General features: G+C 41.1%; 1 protein-coding gene and 1 long non-coding RNA gene across 2 annotated transcripts in view; one reads left to right on the forward strand and one right to left on the reverse strand.

The window, feature by feature from the left end:
• LOC310631954 overlaps positions 1-17,061 on the reverse strand; it is a 177,230-nt gene that overhangs the window by 121,076 nt on the left and 39,093 nt on the right. The window lies entirely within an intron of this gene.
• Positions 12,434-17,061, forward strand: part of PLEKHG1 (pleckstrin homology and RhoGEF domain containing G1) — a 139,549-nt gene continuing 134,921 nt past the window's right edge. The window contains exon 1 of the mRNA XM_083348722.1: positions 12,434-12,462. The gene's annotated coding sequence lies outside the window, so the exon portion shown is untranslated. The remainder of the gene's footprint in view (positions 12,463-17,061) is intronic.

Raw genomic sequence — 17,061 nt, forward strand, 5'->3', positions numbered from 1 at the left:
GTGGGACATTAAGTGTGGCCTTCCTGGTGAACTCATGGTCTTAATCTTCCTGGGAACTGATGCAAGAGTAACATAAAAAATAGGAGACAGGTTGTGTCTGAGGCCTCCACTCCTACTGAGGGAAGGATTTTTCACTTTGACATAAATGGTTGTATCAAACTTTTCTTTTCTGGAGTTCCTTTCCTGGCTTGATTATTATGCATTTATTTATATCCCCCCTTTATTAGTTTTATAAGTAACTCAAGACAGCAAACATACCTAATACTCCTTCATCCTATTTCCCCACAATAACAACCCTGTAAGGTAGGTTGGACTGACAAAGAGTGACTGTTCCAAAGTTATGCAAGGATTTATTTATTTTTACTTTGTGTGAATAGGATATAAATGACATATCACGTCCTTTAAATGTAGCATCACCAAAAAAATGCATTCGTTCTATAATTAATGCCTTAATGATTTTTTAACATAATAGAATTCCACATTTCAAGAGGAAGTTATATAACTTGCATGCCTTCATAAACTTTGTAAACTTTACCCAATGCTGTCACAAATATGATCGCTCCCAATGGGAAAACACTGCAGCAGAAATATTTATTGTTTAGCAAGTAAAGAAAACATTTCCTCTTTTTCCTGTGCATATGCTGATATAGTGATATAATTTGCCAATCCAAAGAGAGAGCTAGTTGAAATCACTAAGGAAGGACATCTGATCCCAGGATATGACAAGACTGTTTTGTATTCTTTAGGTTGTGTCATGAGCTATGTGGATTTGACATATTCCAGTGAATCAAGATGTTGATTCACTGCAGTAGTAATTTTATCTTTTGGTGCAGACTTATTAGCACCTGAAATTGACCCCAGAGTTCCACTGAATGGTGGAGAATATATGGACATTTAGACCAGAAACCTTTCTATGACACCAGAGCAACAGATAGCTTTCCCAAAGGCAGTCTCCCAATCCTAGCATCCATTTCCCCACATATATTCTGATAGAAGATTCTAAGGAAACACGACTCTACATTTGTCCTTAATTTCAACCAAGGATTGTCAGAAACATGGCACAAGACACAAACTGATTGGATCTAATATAAAAATAAGCAACAAACTTTGTTTTGAAAAATCAAGACATTTATTCTCAATACAGGTAGTCCTTGACTTACAACCACAGCTGCGCCCAAAATTTCTGTTGCTAAATGAGACGGTTGTTAAGTGAATTTCACCCCATTTTACAACCTTTCTTGCCCTAATTCTTAAGAGAAGCATTGTACTTGTTAAGTTAGTAACACAATTGTAAAGTGAATCTGGCTTCCCCAGTGACTTTGTGGGCTTGTAAGGAGGTCACAAAAGATGATCACATGACCTGGAGACACTGTAACCATCATAAATATGAGCCAGTTGCCAAGTATCTGAATTTTGATCATTTGACCATGGAGATGCTGCAACACTTGTGTGAAAAATGGTCATAAATAACTTTTTTCAGTGCCATTGTAACTTCAGACAGTCACTAACTGAATGGCTGTAAGTTGAGAACTACCTATATGTTAAAAAAACAAACTATGGTGCAGCATGGTTTCATAGCTGGAATGGTTCTGAATTACAGCCAAGTCGTGCTGATGGGTCTTGCAGGACAAGTTGCATTTATGTTTCCATCATCTCAGAATGAGTGCAGATGATGTTCATAGAATTATGCGAAAAAAGGATATTAGGACCAGAAAGTGAAGAAGAACCAGTTGAAAAAACCCAGGTGAGTCATTATATTCCCTGAAGGCATGGCTTGCCTCCCTAACCATTTCCAGTTTCCAAGTATGCTCTACGTATCATCATCAAGACCAAGTCAACATCTTCTTAATAAATTCTGCAGAAAAAATTGTGTCATGTTACATCATTTGATTCATGTCATAATTTGATATGGCTGCTGATGGATGGCAGCTGGGGAAAATATAAAGTTGTCCTCTATACGTCATAACATTAATCATGAATAAAAATAAAGATGCCTCCTCAAATTCTTCTTATCCACATTTCTCAGAAAAGGAAGCATTTTTTTAAAGAGGTGCTGAAGAAATGGAGGTAGAGTAAAAAAAAAAAGAGGTTTGAAAAAAGTGGGGCGATGAAATAGGCAAGGGGGTTGGAAGATAAGTGCAAAGAAATTGTTGTAGGGATTTTATAATCCCTACAACACCCTGAATTCAGGGTGTGCAGAGAGGAGAATGACTTTGACAGACCAGTGCCGGATAGAGGTGAAAAGGTCAAGAAGCAAATCCAATAAATCTGGAAGAAAAAGATTGCAGTAGTCAAGGTAAAAGTTAATGGAGCATAAATAAGTGGTGTTTCTTTCTTTCAGGAGATAAAGCAGAATATTGTCTTTTTTAGGTATTGCAATTCAATCTTTCCCGTTCCTGTTTTCAGTTACTATACCTTTGCAAATGAGACATAGCAGAGCAGTCTCAATCTTCAGCAACGTAACCAAATAAATAAACCCATTCAATCATTTTTAGGGCAAAAATCTTTATATGAATTACCCCAGAAGAATATCACAATCTTTCTATGTGTTGCAAAGAGAAAGAGCTGATCTATAGCAATTTTACCCTTTTGGCATGCTTCCACTGAATGTTTTAATCAAAAGAAATTAAAAGCAGTAGCTTCTTGCCAGGTAGGGCAATTAATTTCAGCTCTGTAGATACCTCTTTTTCAAGAGCTGGCTTATACCAGAGGTCACAAACAAAGGATCAACAATGCAAATGGATGAAAATATCACCATTGCAATGCAAGCTGTGCCGGTTTCATATGTCGTATAACATCACAATGCATATAGAAAAGAGGCAGAACTCATATCACATCAAGGCAATGCTACTTTCAGCATTTGCTTTTCCTGTTGACAATCCAATGAGAACAAAACCAGAAAGTAACCAGCAATCTGAGTAGGGATAGAGCAGACAGAAGAACATATTTAACTGAACATATGGAAAGAAAAGGGACGCGGTGGCTCAGTGGGTTAGGACGCTGAGCTTGTCGATCAGAAGGTCGGCAGTTTGGCGGGTCGAATCCCGAGTGCCGCGTAACAGAGTGAGCGCCTGTTACTCGTCCCAGCTTCTGCCAACCTAGCAGTTCTAAAGCATGTAAAAATGCAAGTAGAAAAATAGGGACCACTACGGTGGGAAGGTAACAGCATTCCATGCGCCTTTTGCGTCTAGTCATGCCGGCCACATGACCACGGAGACGTCCTCGGACAAGCGCTGGCTCTTCGGCTTTGAAACGGAGATGAGCACCGGCCCCTAGAGTCGGAAATGACTAGCACGCACGTGCGGGGGAACCTTTACCTTTACCTTTATGGAAAGAAAATTCTGAGAATTATCAGCCACTTTGGCCATCAGTCCACATATGGAGGCTATTAGATTGGGAAAATTGACTTTATGGTACATTTTCTATTGCAGTAGATCCTCATTATTTACAGGAAGATGGGGGTTCAAGAGTCACAATTGCTTGGGGCTTCTCTGAAGACAATAAATTTGGGCAATGTATTGTTTTGGCTTATTACTTTTTACTGGCTATTACACCATAGTTTAAAACAATTAAGCTAATTTTACTGCAGTGCTGCATAGCTGAGAGGCACATTTTTATTATAAAAGTACAAATTTAGATGGTTTTCCTTTAAGAGTTAAGCTAGTGAAGACTATGATTACATATTAAGGTGTTCTGGATGAATGACCACTGAAACTGCTATTAGGGGTAATTGCTTAAAACTATTATGAGAGCAACCAGTTGCCTATGGAGAAAGTCTTTTATGAGTACTTACAAGAGTCTCCATATTTTTTTAAAAAATCCTTACAGGTAGAGTATGTAACTCCCTCTGCTTTTTGTGCAAGAACAGTGGTCTTAACAACTAAAGGACTAGATAACTATTTTTTTCTGGCTCATATTTATTTTTTAATATATTGTAAAAGTTGTAAAGGTAAAGGTAAAGTTTCCCCCGCACATGCGTGCTAGTCGTTTCCGACTCTAGGGGCTGGTGCTCACCTCCATTTCAAAGCCGAAGAGCCAGCGCTTGTCAGAGGACGTCTCCGTGGTCATGTGGCCGGCATGACTAGATGCCAAAGGCACATGGAACGCTGTTACCTTCCCACTGTAGTGGTCCCTATTTTTCTACTTGCAATTTTTACGTGCTTTCGAACTGCTAGGTTGGCAGAAGCTGGGACGAGTAACAGGTGCTCACTCTGTTACGCGGCACTCAGGATTTGACCCGCCAAACTGCCGACCTTCTGATCGACAAGCTCAGCGTCCTAACCCACTGAGCCACCGCATCCCTTAATATATTGTATATACTCACAAACAAGCTGAGAATTCTTCCCCAAAACTGGGTTCTGCATATTCATAAATGGGCTTATCCATGAATATATTCCTTTTTGTCATATTTGCGTAGGTCAGCTTATTCATGGCTAGCACATTACTCAGAGTATTTTTGTTTTTAAAAAATTGAGGGTCTGCTTTTGAAAGTAATTATGCAACACTTCTCTCAATCGATATGTAAGAAAAGGGATTAGGTAACCTGTGAATGATTTTCTTACAGCTCCAAAGACTTTTCTTGTTGATTTTAGTAGTATAACCCTTCTGAAGTATCAGTGCAGCTCAGATAGCAAATTGGTTTCTCCAGTTTAGAAGCAGAAGGATTTCCTTATAAAACTTCTGAAGATGTTTAATTATCAGGTTTTTTTTTTAAAAAAATCCCAGCTATTAAAGCTTCCAGCTGTTTCCTATTCCTAAGCCCAACAGTGCCAAATGTGACTTTTCCCAGTACAATGCAAAGTATTTTTTTAAAAAATTCTCAGACTACTATTCAGAATGTTTCTGTGTTTCTTTCCAGCTAATAGGGTTCCCTTCCTGAGCAGGAGGTTGGACTAGGTGACCTCCATGGTCCCTTCCCACTTTATGATTATAAAACTTTTATTCATTAAACATGAAACTCAGTCAACTGAACACTCAAATTGACTGGCACTAATGGTTGACACAGGTTGCTGCCAGCATCCTAAGTATCAACCAGGTATCTCCTTAAAATGTAAGATGTTCCGAGTAGCACAGTTTTTTGTAGCTTTGCTGGAGTTATTGAAGGAAGCTGCAATTTCTTGATGTATTTTGCAAAGTTTTTGGACATAGTTCCCAGTGCCCCGATGACAATGGGTATCACTGTTACACGTTTCATCCATAATCGTGCAGTTTTGATGGCCAGGTTGTGGTATTTCGTAATTTTTTCCAGTTCTTTTTCTTCGACTCTGGCATCCAAAATGGTATAGGGTTTCCTGCCTGAGCAGGGGGTTGGACTAGATGACCTCCAAGGTCCCTTCCAACTTTATAATAATAATAATAATAATAATAATAATAATAATAATAATAATAATTATTATTATTATTATTATTATTATTATTATTATTATCATTATTATTATCATCATCATCATCATCATCATCATCTCCTGGTACACCGATATCAATCAACTGTATGCTTCAGTTCTCTATGACTGTGATATTTGGCGTGTTGTGTTCCAAATGGTGATCTGTCTGTAGTCGGAAGTCCCACAAGATCTTCACCCTCTCATTCTCGACAACTTTTTCCACCCTATGTTCCCACAACTTTTCGGACACAGGCAAGTCAAATTTTTTACACAATACCCAGTGGATTAGTTTAGTAACTCAGTCATGTCTAGCTTTGTAATCAGTTTGCATGATTTTGCTGCACTCACATATTAAATGTGAAAGTTTCTTTTTTTTTATTGAAAAGTTTTACAATACATTTTATCTTTAACAATTCCTCCCCCCTCCCTCCGCCCACCCCTTCCTAGCCCTCCCTAACCCTCCCCCCCTTCCCCCCTCCCCCCTCCCTGACTTCCCAGAGCTAAATACAAGGTATAAAAGCAAAAAAAACAATCATAAACAACCATATGCTAACAACAATAAACTATTAAGTCTATCGCACTCTAGCTCATATGAAATGACTACAAGCAATACTAATATTACCGTACACAAAAAAAAGAAAAAAGAAAAAAAAACTTATTCAAATGCTAAGTGAAACTTTTTAGTCCCATATTTGTTCTGGATATAATCAATCCACTTTTTCCACTCCATAATATAACATTGTTGCGAATGATCTTTCAAATAAGCTGTTTCAAATGTGAAACAGTTTCAACTTTGTCCTTGCAAAGTCAGCAATTTGGATTGTCAATAGATTTTTGTATCTTCGCTTTCATGGCATTAGTTTGTAGTGCTTGTTCTTGAGCAGCCGCCATCATCATCATCATCATCATTATTATTATTATTATTATTATTATTATTATTATTATTATTATTATTATTATTATTATTATTGCAGTATTGTCTACTTGGTTAGTCATCTCTAGACCCTAAGAGTTAGTATCTTGAGGATACTAAGCATTCCCAGCTTACAGTAGGATCCCTAAATATCTGGACTACAATTCCCATTGTCTCCAGCCAGCCTAGTCACTACTGTAGGGCAAGACAGTTCCTGTATTTCACCATGAAACTTGTGTTATAGGGCACTTTAAATGGTATTTAACATATTTTTCCTCCTCTTCCGTTCAACTGTGTCTGATTCTCAGAGACTGCCTGGAGAAGTCCCTGAAATTTTCTTGCCAAGGTTTTTTCAGAAGTGGCTTTGCCATTGCCTCCTTTCCTAGGGCTGAGATAGTGTGACCAGCCCAAAGTCACACAGCAAGCTTTGAGCTAAGGTAGGGACTAGAATTACAGCTTCTGGGTTTCTAGTCTGATGTCTCAAATCATCACACCAATCGGCTCTCATTGAATACAGTATATACTATAGCAATTATTGAAGAATTTACTGTCTCTAGTTCCAGTTCTGACTTGGCCGAGCCAGTGTGGCCAATGTCAAGAGCGACTGGAAGCAGTTCTTCAGCAGTTTCTCCTTTCTGAATTTGTCAACAGGCTGCTTTATACTCTGCTATTTTACACCGTTCCTGTTCGGTGTAGTAAGGCACATGGTTTAAATGAAAGTGAATGGATCCTCAGCATTACAAAGAGGTACTGCTGATCAAACTATTTATCATCTTACATCGGTGTCTCATAACTCCCTAACTTAATTCTAGTTGTGATGGACTTTACTCTTTCAAGATTGTTAAAAACTGGTGGAACTGTTTGCTCTCAAAGTGGTATTGTTTCTATCTGTTAATAGATCTCATTTCATTAGAGTATGATGAAGCAGAGGTGTGGCTCTTAAAACTTTCATAACAAGCAGTCTAATGGAGAAAACAAGTGTACTGAAACATGCCAATCCACCTGATAAAAGAGATAATTCAACTTTGGAGGAAGAAATGGTGAACTGAAGATTGCTCCGCTAAAAGCGGAGCTGATGATTGTATCAGAATGAAGAACCAGTCAGTGTCCTTGAAAAAAGATGCTGACTGTGGTTTGATGGAAAAGAGGTTTCCCTCATTTCCCAGAGCTCCCCAAATACTGGAAATTGTTGCCTTTTGGTCTCCCTTCAAGGAGCAACTTTCTGGAGCACTTGTGAGCAATCTCAAGGCCCCTCCTTGTCCAGAGAGGAGTTACAAAGTGCCAGTCTACTTTTCCACACTTCCTTTACTAATCACTTGTGTAGAAAACTTCAGGGACTAGTCCGGGCTGTTGCCAGGATTCAAAAATTGACTCAGAGGCATAAAGAGAGGCAAGGACACGAGAGTTATGTCTGCAGACCAAGGAAAATTGTTTTTACACATGACTACCTTACTACCACATGTATTTACAACCAAGCTTTGAAGGCTGTCAAATCCCAAAGAGCTGCCAGGTTTGCACAGGCTAATAGTTCACAGGTTTTTAATTATTCATTGGTGAACTGATTGACGTTAATTCTATGAGTCATTGTTAATCCCCCCTACCCTATTTCTGTCTTCATTTCCCTGCAGTAATGAAATGGGGGGGGGGGGAGAAAAAACTAACATTGGAACCATTCTATTCTCCTAACTTGGTGTCTACAGGCAAATGTTAGATTAATGTGAGGTTGTGGATAACATTAAGAACCAAGCTCAAGTTTGGGTGCTGCTCGTCCATTTCCCCTTTCACTGTATCCACCCTCCTCTCTTTCCTCTTCTCAACTTTCTTTCTCCCTTTCTCCTTTCTTTCCTACTTCCCTCTTCTTCCTCTCCTCTCCTCTTTCCCTCACCACTCCCCTCCCGTTTCTCCCCACTTCTCCTCCTCTTTCCCTCCAACCTTCCTACTTCCTTCCCCCTCTTCTACTCTCTTCCCTCTCTCCTCTCCTTTCTTCCCTCCCATTCCTCTTCCGATACAATTCAGGGGAGATGTCCGAGCAACTCCTCTCCTTGGATTTTCAATGTCTATATTAGGTATGATAACATTAATTTTCTATTACATCAATATTTCTATAAATCTGACCTTCTCGGTATATACTTCTATAAATTTTTATACTACCTCCAGTTATGCAATACTGTGTCGCCTGGGTCTCCCTCCTTATCTCCTCATTTTTCTTCCATCTAAATTAGTGTTAGCTGTCTTTTAAGCATATTCTTTTTCACCCACTTGTAAAATTTTCCCCAAATTTCATAATACTCTGACTCTGTCTTATCTTTAATTATCATTGTTAATCTATTCATTTCCGCACATTCCATTATTTTCCTGATCACCTCTTCTTCTGGAGGAGCTTTCAGTGCCTTCCAGTTTTGTGCAAACACAATCCTAGCTGCAGTGGTTATATGAATAATCAAATATGTGTTCTCTTTACTATATTTCTCTAGTAAAATACCCAACAGGAATATTTCTGGTCTTAGTTCTATACGTTGTTGTATCATCTTTTCTATCCATGATACGTATGCTTCTGCTCACGTCCACCACATATGATAGAAAGAGCCTGGTATTTGATGGCATTTCCAACATTTCATAGATCTGTCCTTAAACATTTTAGCTAGTCTTTCTGGAGACATATGCCATCTGTAGAACATCTTATACATATTTTCTTTATACGCTGTCGCCATTGTCAGTTTATAGTTTCTTTCCCACAATTGCTGCCATCTATCTAATTCAATCGTATATCCAACATTTCTTGACCATTTTATCATTGACTCCTTAACTTGCTCCTCCTCTAATTCCCTATATAATAAGTAGCTATACATTTTTAATCCTTTGTTCTTCAGTTCCTGTATTTCATCTAACTCTGTTCTGCCCAAATTAAAACCATCTATTTTAGCATCTTTTTCATATCTAGATTGTATCTGCATTCTCATGTACCAATCCATCTTTATTCCTTGTTCCTCTAATTGTTTGGTTTTCAGCTTCCCCGTATCTGTTAGTAGGTCTTTATATCTTATAATGTTTCCCATGTTAAACATATTGGGGTGTATTAACACTTCCATAGTTGAGAGCCAATCTGGAATCCTCAAGTAATGCTTCCTCTTTATTTTCTCCCAAGCCATCAATACAGAATTCCTGATATGATGTCTCTGGAAATAGCTGTGTATTCTATTTTTCCCATACCATATGAACACATGCCATCCCAACTGTAAATCATGTCCCTCTAATGTCAATAATCTAGTATTCCTCAGTAAAATCCATCCTCTCAATCATGACATTGCTGCAGCCTGGTAATATAATACCCAATTAAACCCACCTCTGAGTCTTGCATCCTGTAACATTTTTAAATTAATCCTTGCCTTTTTCTCCTGCCAAATATATTTCAAAATTATTTTATTTAGCCCCTCAAAATATTTGTTTTCCAATCTTATTGGTATTGTTGAAAACAAAAACAACAATCGTGGTAATATATTCATTTTGATTATTGCAATCCTACCCATTATTTTTGTACCTTTTTCCATTTATCCAAATCTACTTCAATTTGTCTTTTCAATTTATAATAGTTATCTTCTTTAATTGTTATACATCTTGCTGTCAGGTGAATCCCCAGATATTTTACCTTCTTTACAATCTGTATCTCTAGCTTTCCCATCAATTCTTTTTTTTTGTTTTTCAGTAATATTTTTCACTAGCATTTTTGTTTTATCTTTATTAATCTTCAAACCTGCTACCTCACCATATTTTTCTATTTGTTCTAATAATACAGGTCCTGTCTCTAGTGGCTCCTCCAAGATAAATACTAGATCATCTGCAAAAGCTTGTAGCTTATATTCTTCTCTCTTAACTTTCATACCTTTTATATCCTTATTCTGTCTTATAGTTCTATTTAGTAACTCTAGTGTCAATACAAACAATAATGGGGATAAAGGGCATCCCTGCCTTGTTCCCTTCATAAAAGATTAATATCTTTTCAGTCATATCTCCATTAATCATTATTTTGGCTATTTGCTTATTGTAGATTGCTTTAATTACATTTATAAATTTCTCCCCAAAATCCATAATCTGTAGTCTTATCATGAATTGCCAATTTACATTATCGAATGCTTTCTGTGCATCCAAAAACATCAATGCCATCTGTTTTTCGGGATGTGTTTCATAGTATTCTAATGTGTTTAATATAATTTGCATATTGTCTCTGTCTTTTGGGCAGGAACCCATTTTGATCCAAATGTATAAATTCGTTTAGGAACTTTTTAAGTCTTTCGGCCATGATTGATGCGAATATTTTATAGTCCACATTCAGCAAGGAAAACGGTCTATAGTTCTTTATTTTCTGTATTTCCGTTTCTTCCTTTGGTATCAGGGTAATATGTCCTTCCAACCATGAATCTGGTATCTTAGCTTCAGAGAGGAGTTCATTATAGAGTTTCAGCATTACATTGCTTAACAGTTCCTGCAATGTTCTATATAGTTCTGCTGGTAGCCCATCTGGTCCTGGTGTTTTGCCAATCTTTTGTTTTTTAATTGCTTCTGTTAATTTTTTTCTGTGCCATTGTAACTTTGGTCACTAAATGAACTGTTGTAAGTCGACTACCTGTGCTTTTGAGTTTGCACACTTTGCAGAACTTTCTAAAATCCTGCAAATTAAAGGGCCACAAGCAATGGGGAGAATTGCAGTGCCAAGGTTAACGCAGCACTTTTCGTACAGTAAGAAAGCATAAGGTGACTCCCCCTTCCCCACTTTTCTACCTGCGTAAAGGTAGGAGGGCTTTTGGTTAAAAAAAAAAGCTGTTCAAAACTGTGGCTCCGCAAAAGCTTCCGTTTAACTGTAATGCTTAATACAACTGGAGAAGGAAAATAAGAAATGCACGAAAGAACAGTCACGATTTCTGCATTCATTAAGGCAGCGTTTTCCAACCTTAGGAACTTGAAGATGCGTGGACTTCAACTCCTGGCTGGGGAATTCTGGGAGTTGAAGTCCACGCATCTTCAAGTTCCTAAGGTTGGAAAACGCTGCATTAAGGTAGCCACCGTTTCTCTTAACAACTGCATTTTCATCTCTCTCTCTTCCCCCCACGTCCGCTTTCTTCCGTGGGCCAAAGGCTGCTCAAAGGCCAGCAAAAAAAAAAAAAACCCACCTCTCTCTGGAAACGAGAGAGGGCCGCCCGCGTGGATAGGAGACCTATAAATCGTGTCCCCAGCTGCTCACGCAGCAGAGATTCCCCGGCTGAACCTGTTGAATAATTTCCACCTCACCGAGTCTGAAAGAGAGGAGGAAGTTAAGAAGAAGAAGAAGAAGAAGAAGAAGAAGAAGAAGAAGAAGAAGAAGAAGAAGAAGAAGAAGAAGAAGAAGAAGAAGAAGAAGAAGAAGAAGAAGAAGAAGAAGAAGAAGAAGAAGAAGAAGAAGAAGAAGAAGAAGAAGAAGAAGAAGAAGAAGAAGAAGAAGGAGGAGGAGGAGGAGCAGCAGCCGCCCGGCGCGCGGGGTTAGTACAGAGGGCGCGTTTTCACCGAAACTTCGGAACCGCCGCAAATGAGCCTGGGAGGAGCTTCCCAGAAGAGGAAGGAGGGGGGAAAAGGAGGGAGTTCGGCCAACCCAACGAAGTCGGGACCCGAGCGCAGCGCGGAGAAGCGGCAGCCGAGCTGTGGCTGCGCTTGCCTCAAACCGTTTCCCTCCAGGCGGCGACCACCCTTCCCTCCCTCCTCCCTCCCTCCGGCTGGGCTTCCCCCAGGCGAGTCCGGCTGCTTTACTCTGCCTCTCCGCCCGCCGAGTTGCAGCTGCAGCTGCAAGCCGGAGGCGAAGCAAGCCCTCCCCGAGGAGGGGCCAGCCCGGCAAAGGCAGGAGAGCGGCCGCCGGTGGAGTCGGAGACGGGGAATCTTCCAAGCGGCCGAGCTAGCATCAGAGGAAGGAGAGGGAGGAGGACGGCGCTGGGAGAAGGAAAGGCGGCGGAGGGGGCGCCCTGCAAAGCCCCGGGGCGAAACCGAGGGGCGTCTCGCTGTGGGGGGGTGGCCGTTTGGCGCTCCCGACCCCCCCACCCCACCCCACCCCCGCTCGGCTCTTCTCAATGGCTTTGAAGCAGCGGGACCTTTCGCGTGCCTTGGGGATTTAGTGGCGAAAGCAAGCTCGGCTCGGCACCGTCGGTAAGTAACCGCGGTGCGTGGTTGTTGGAGGTGGTGGTGGAGAAACGGGGCGAAATCTGCTCGCTCCTTTCTTTCTCGGTCCTCTTCCTTTTCCCGGGGGGGGGAGGGAGGGAGGGAGGAGGAGGGTGCTGATCCTGCTCCACCTGACTCTTCTTGAGAGATGCGCTCGCTACTCGAGAGTTGGCGCCTCCTGAGCAGCGGCGGCGGCGGCGGCGGTCGCCCCATTGTTTCTTGAGAGGGAGCGTGCCTCTGTGTGTGTGTGTGTGTGTGTGTGTGTGTGTGTGTGTGTGTGTGTAGGGAGGGGGGATGTTTGGCATTGTTCCTGCAGCTGCTTTGCCCGGGGAGGGTCGCTTCCGAGCTATAGCGGACCGAGCGTTGACTGCCTAGACCAGGGGTCGGCATCCTCGGCTCTTTTATGACTCGTGGACTTCAACTCCCAGAATTCCTGAGCCAGCTATGCTGGCTCAGGAATTCTGGGAGTTGAAGTCCACGAGTCATAAAAGAGCCGAGGTTGCCGACCCCTGGCCTAGACTTTAAAACGAGCTGGGACCGGGGAGAGAGGCCAGAGAAAGCCAGCGGGACCGGCAGAAATGTAGCCAGAAGAGGCGGCGGTGGACGACACCTGTGTGTGTGTTTCTGTCTTCTGGGGCGGGGAAAGAGAACTATTTCCCAGCTCCCCCAAGCCTCTCGGTTTATTGTTCTTATCTACAGCAGTGTTTTTCAACCTTTTTTGGGCAAAGGCACACTTGTTTCATGAAAAAAATCACGAGGCACTCCACCGTTTTCCGCACCGTTGGACCTCCCCATGGTCGCTACACGAACGGTCGTAAGTCGAGGATGGCCTGTGTTCTCAAGGGGTTGGACTAGAACAGGAGTGTCAAACTCAATTTCATTGAGGGCCGCATCAGCATTGCGGTTGCCCTCAGGGGGCCGGGTGGGTGTGGCCAGGGTGGGCGTGGCCTACTGGGTGGGCATGGCTAGAGTGTGTATGGACTACTGGGTGGGCGTGGCCAGCTCTACATCGTTGGCATCAAGGGTGCCTATGGGGGCCTGGGCAGGAATGGGGCAGATCTGAGGGTCTCTGGCAGAAGGAGGGTCTCTGGGCCAGGGCCAAGGTAGTGGGGGCCGTTTCCTCACTGTTTCCAGGATGGCTTCGTGGGCCACATGAAACCACTTCACGGGCCGCATCCGGCCCCCGGGCCTTGTGTTTGACATGTCTGGACTAGAACATCGCTGATTCCCTTAAGCCCCCTTCTAAGGCTCGTTCACACGAAGGGCTGAGACGGTAAGGGGTTGAAAACTGCACGCACCCGGGTCAAACGCTTCTAAGGCTGCAGGCGGGCGGGAAAGCTCGCCGAGTTCGGAAAACTGAGCGCCGGGAGTTGCCTCGTGTCTCTGGTTACCTGGAGCGGCTCGGCAACCGGCTTCGAGCCGCCGTGCAGCGCTTTCAAAGCCCTTTTAACGCCGGGCGTTTTTTTTTTTTTTTAAAGGCTTAAGAAAGCAGCTGGCTCTCAGCGTGGGATTTTTCTGTTGCGGTGCTATGCTGGAAGTAAGGATGAAATAGATTTTGTTTACACTTGTCTTTCTCTCCGCCTCTCCGGCCCCTTCGGTTGGCTTGTGCACACACGCAGGAACGCTGCTGGGTAAAGATTTTGCTGGCTCGGCTTCTCCCAGGAATATCCTGGGAGAAGCCAAAGGGCTGCCAGCAGGTGGCTTGAGTGGTTGCATGTGACAGGTGTGTATTGGCAATATGTGACTGCTAGTAGGGGTGTGCATATCTTATTCATACACCGGTGTGGATGTGCGAGTGAAGTACAGTAGTTCCAAGAGCAGGGGTGCACCGAAGATTTATACAGCCCTCTTGAAAACCAGGTAAAATATTTCCTCTTGGAATGAGCATCTGTGTTCCTTTGATTTTCTTTTTTGTGTGCATGAAAGCTGTGGGGAAATTGTTGCCTTGTGTTAGGCTATAAGAGTGCTGAAATCTGGAGAAGGAGACAGGCACTGTTTAAATACTACCAGCTGGTGTGTGTTTTTTTTAAAAAAAGTAACTACTCTTCCAGGTTGTATTTAAGCAGCTTCTTTGATTTGTGTTCAGCATGCTTCCCTTGAACTTGTTTCAAGAAAAACTTGCAGCTTTTAAGAGAGGGAATTATTTTAAAAGGTGGTTTGAATAAACTCTCCTTGGTTCTCCAAGCATTGGAGAATCACCACCTGTTGATTTGTCTAGACTACATTTTTGTAATGTTTTTGTGTTGCAAACAAATCTTATATCTATTCATTCCATGGTTAAAATAATTGGCCAGACAGCTGGCTCTTTCTCATGTTCTTTTTTCCTTTGATAACAAAAGTCATTTTCAGATTCCATTCAGTAATATTTTATAAATATTCAGCCCTACCACTTCTTGAAGTCAGTCTGTCTTTTTAAACTTAAACTAAAATTCTAGCCAATACATGGTTGCCTCATTCATTTCAGAAGTCGATAGTGCAGTATATCTCAAACTTTTCAGCTTCTCATCTTTTTACCACTGTTTAATGTTTAGTTTTCTGTTTAATGAAAGAAGCTCTCTCCTTTTGTTGTGTATTATGTAAAAAAAACAGGTAAAGATGAGAAATAACTTTAATGTTTGCTGACTGATCTTCAGAAAAAGGATCCAACATCCATTGAATTTTTTTTTGGAAGCAGTGAGCTAAAGCTAGATCATGACAGTCCTAAACTTTCTAAGAAATCTTGCTGTTTCAGATATTATGTATAGACAGTAAATGATGTGTAATTCTATCAGAAGAAAGGAAAGTATCAAGCTGCAAAGATTTTATTTTTTAAAAAAAATCTCCATGGCACTTGGACAGGAAGAATCTTTAAAAAATGATAATTCTTAAGGCTGTTAAAGTGAAAGGACTGTTGGAAGGTGTGAGTGAAATGGATTCTACTTTTGGATTTATATGCGCACTAGTTCTTGATGTTTTTATCCATGACCCGCCATTCTTACAGGGGAAAACAAGCAGGTAAAGCACAGCAATAATGAGAACAGGACTGGAAGAAACCTTGCAAGCCAGATTAGGGTTGCAACCCATGGATTCCATAAACTTGGATGCCAAGTCCAGAATGGCAGTCCAGAAATGGTGTAGGGACTCCTGCTTGAGTGGGGGGTTGGACTAGATGACCTACACGGTCCCTTCCAACTCTGTTATTCTGATTCTGATTTTGACTTTGTTAAAGCAATGTGGTTTGGTTTTTGGGGTCACAGCACTTATCATCAGTGTCAGTATGGATAGCTTAAGGCTGTGTTTCCTGGAATATAGCATGGATTCAAAGCACTATTTTACCGACACAAAAAGTTAATCCTTCTATTTCACTATGTATATGGCCAAGAACCCTATGTATTACCTGACACATGAAAAATAAAAGATGGATGCACTCCTATAGGAAATAATAGTAATAGTGATAATAGTAATAATAATAATAATAATAATAATAATAATAATAATAATAATAATAATGATGTATAAGTTGGTAGGGACCTTGGAGGTCATCTAGTCCAACCCCCTGCTCAGGCAGGAAACCCTATACCATTTCAGACAAATGGCTGTCCAGTCTTTTCTTAAAAACTTACAGTGTTGGAGCATTCACTGCTTCTGGAGGCAGGTTGTTCCACTGGTGAATTGTTCTAATTGTCAGGAAGTTTCTCCTTAGTTCTACATTGCTTCCATCCATTGCTTCTTGTCCAGCCTTCAGGCTTTGTAGAATAGCCTGATTCCCTCTTCTCTGTGGCAGCCCCTGAGATATTAGAACACTGATATCATGTCACCCCTCATCCTTCTCTTCATTAAACTAGACATACCCAATTCCAGCAACCGTTCCTTATATGTTTTAGCCTCCAGTCCCCTAATCATCTTTATTGGTCTTCTCTGTACTCTTTCTAGAGTCTCAACATCCTTTTTACATCGTGGTGACCAAAACTGGATGAAGTATTCCCAGTGTGGCCTTACCAAGGCATTGTAAAGTGGTATTAATACTTAAATAGTTGTGGGGATGTGGCATGCACCGCTTACTAGTAAATGTTGAATAGGTCTGTGTGCAGAACAGTTACTGTGCTTACCAAATGCAACATGCCATTTGAGAAGAATAAATTCACCAAGGAATTCATTGAACAATCTCAAGCTAATTGCTGTTTCTTTTAGCTGCACCCACAGTTTTGGAGCTATGATTATTACTATACTAACATTTTAAAAGTTTAGTTGTTAAAAATGGCCATCTATTTTTTCCGAGGCTCAAACTAAAAAGGGATTCAGGTTATCTCTCTTATACACTGAATATGAAGGGATAGTAGAGTGATACAGCTGCTTTCAGACTATAAGCAGGCCAGGCCCTCTGCTAATGTATTTTAAATTCTTCTTGTTTTGAAGAAAACGCCATGTCTTCATCCATACATGCATCTTTCTTTTGCAGAAATATTAAAATGCCTTACTATTCCCAGAGCAGCACAGGAAGGCAGAATTTTGTGGAGCTGTCTAGAATTTTCTGTTCCAAACTGATGAATTTTACACCTCCCAAAAGAGAATTGGAGTATACAGGAATAACTTTCAGAGATGGAATAC

This window comes from Vipera ursinii, assembly GCF_947247035.1.
Source record: "Vipera ursinii genome assembly, chromosome: 1".
NCBI lineage: Eukaryota > Metazoa > Chordata > Lepidosauria > Squamata > Viperidae > Vipera > Vipera ursinii.